This window comes from Macaca mulatta, chromosome 7 (assembly GCF_049350105.2).
Source record: "Macaca mulatta isolate MMU2019108-1 chromosome 7, T2T-MMU8v2.0, whole genome shotgun sequence".
Lineage (NCBI taxonomy): Eukaryota > Metazoa > Chordata > Mammalia > Primates > Cercopithecidae > Macaca > Macaca mulatta.
Window position 1 is genome coordinate 37,382,165 of NC_133412.1, and position 2,847 is coordinate 37,385,011.

The following is a 2,847-nucleotide window of genomic DNA, read 5'->3' on the forward strand; positions in this document are numbered from 1 at the left end:
AACTTCCAGCCTTTTGCTTCTCAGAAGACTCCTTTCTGCCTTTCTTTTCTGTCCCCAGGTGTTGGAGAGCCTCTGCAGTGCATTCAGAATGCCTCAGATGGATATCATTCAGCTGTCTTGTCCCACCCAAGGCTGGGAAAAATTGAAATGATGTACGAAAGATATCCAATACATTTACCACTGCCCTTCTGCTTTTAAGCCTTCAACACGTTGCTACAATCATCTCCTTTCCCATATGCATTGTCCTTGTGGTTTATTCTTCTTCTTTTTTTTTTTTTCTTTCAGACAAGGTCTCACTCTGTTATCCAGGCTGGAGTGTAGTGGTGCAATCGGTTCACCGCAACCTCCACCCCACCGGGTTCAATTGATTCTCTTGCCTCAGCCTCCTGAGTAGCTGGGATCACAGGCATGTGCCCCCACACCTGGCTAATTTTTGTGTTTTTAGTAGAGACGGGGTTTTGCCATGTTGGCCAGGCTGGTTTATTTTTCTTGTGTATTTAATACCATAAATTAAATATATATTTAATAACGATTTTTGGAGGATGCACAGTTATATATATGTGTTCAATTTATTCTCATTAATCCAACATCTTTCTATTTGCTGAGTCTTTTGTCATTGTTCTTGTTGTTAAGCCTTTACATATTTACTTATAATTATGATGTATATTACTCTAAAAGATCAGCCTCACTTCTATACTCTAATTCTTACCAATTCAGGCCCACAGAAATAAACCCAAGCCTTTAAAGTAATTCAGTCAATATATAACCTTTTTAGCTATTTTAAAGGCTTTAGTTACCAAGGTGCTTAACTTTTTAAAAAAAAAAATGCCCTGTTGGATAGAGGAATGCATGCCTTTCTTTAAGATCCCACTCATTTCCTCATGCAACAGATTTATATTTTCCACCCTCATTCTACCCCAACTTTAAAACAGAAACACAGAAAAATCAGCTATAATTGAGAGGAAACATGTACATTATCAACTATTTTTGCAAAAAAAAAAAAAAAAAAAAAAAAAAAAAAGACTCTTTTCCTAAGCAAATGGCAAGATCTAAGAGTGTTTTGCCAGAGTTCGGCAGTGCAATCACCAATCCCATATATTACAGCCAGAGACTGCTGGCAAAGCCCATGAGCAGGTTAGGGGCAGTGACACTCGGAGGCTGACTCTGGACTTCTCAGCCTCTAACCACAATTTCTAAAGTGTAAGACTCCTCTCTAACAAGCTCAGTCACTAAAAGTAGCCAATGCTCAGAGCTCCTTCCACTCCTAGTGACTAGCACATCTCCACCGTCCCCCAAACTTACCAGCCTGTATTTAAACATCAGTCTCCTGATTTACTGATGTCATGTGATCTGTAAAACAATCTGTTAGCTGGGCTTGGTGGCGCATGCCTGTAATCCCAGCTAATTGGGAGGCTGAGGCAGGAGAATTGCTTGAACCCGGGAGGCAAAGGTTGCAGTAAGCCGAGATCGCGCCACCGCACTCCAGTCTGGGTGACACAGCGAGACTCCGTCTCAAAAAAAAAAAAAAAAAAAAAAGCAATCTGCTTTTCCTCCGGAAGACACCACCATCCCCACAGTCCCCCACTTCACCCCATGCTAGCTCTGGACACCAGGCCTTCGCACATCTCAAATTACTGATGTGCATTTCCCTTAGAAGTGGGAGTGACAGAACAACAGCACCAAGGCTCAATTTGTTATCAGAGACATGCTTGGTTGGCTCATTTTCCAAATGAAATTTGGTGCCACTTTAAAAGTCAAAGCTGTCATAAAAATGCCACAGACCCTGAGGATTAATCTTACACTGCAGAAATTTTAGAAACTCTTCTTCAAAATTAGAATTAGGCTGTGTGCAGCTTAAAAAGGAAAAATAGGTCAAGGCACTTCCAAAAGGTTACTTATGAATCTATCCTCCCACAATAAGTGCCTTTAACTCAATGTCTCTCATTCAATCTAGTCCAGAGCAGAAATGCCCATGACTCACCGTGTTAAGTGCAGCGTTTCTGATGTGTCCATCATTTTTGTGTCACTTCAGTGGAAGCCCTCAGTTCCAATTTTACACTCTCAGTCTCCTCTGTATGGGAAGGCTGGTTGCAACAGACTACACCACTGCCTCTGCTCCCTCAAAATGCACCTCCCAAACCATGCTGTAAAGAAACCCTCTGTTATACCTTCTGAATCTTTCAAGAAATAATTCCACACCAATGTAGCAACAGATACTAAAGGACTCACCAGTCCCCCTTCAAGAGGATGAATATTACCCTCCGGGACTTGCTAGAGATTTGATGCAACAAGTCGCGGTAGGCTGGAGGAAAAAAGATATGTTTCCTTTTTTTTTTTGTTTTTCCTAGACAAACCTTTTTGTGACACCTTCATATCTCATGGCCATCTTCTCAGCCCAGACAACAGCTGGTTGTTTACATCTTTCATTTTATGCAGATTTATTGAATATCCACTGAGTGCTGACGTGCTCAGTGCTGGGGATCCTGAGACCAATAAGACACATTAATTGACTGCTGGGACTTACCATCTAGTTGGGAAAGACATGAAGAAATTTAGGATGACACAAGGAATTTACGTATTTAGGATAACAGAAAGACAGACTGAAAAGGTGAGTGTGTTAAGAGAGGCTTCAGTGTTCTGCTGCTAAATCTTTAACAGCACAATCTTCAGAAAGAGAGAAAAAGCTCGATTTGTAGCTGCCAATTTCTGTGGTGTAAATATTCCCATGGGTGCTGATTCCAATGTTCCAATATGTCATCACTGAACAAGGAGTTGAGGAGAGATGCTAACCCTTAGCTCTTCCAAGCCCATATAAGCTGACTTTAGCACTCCACAGAGGTTTTTCTG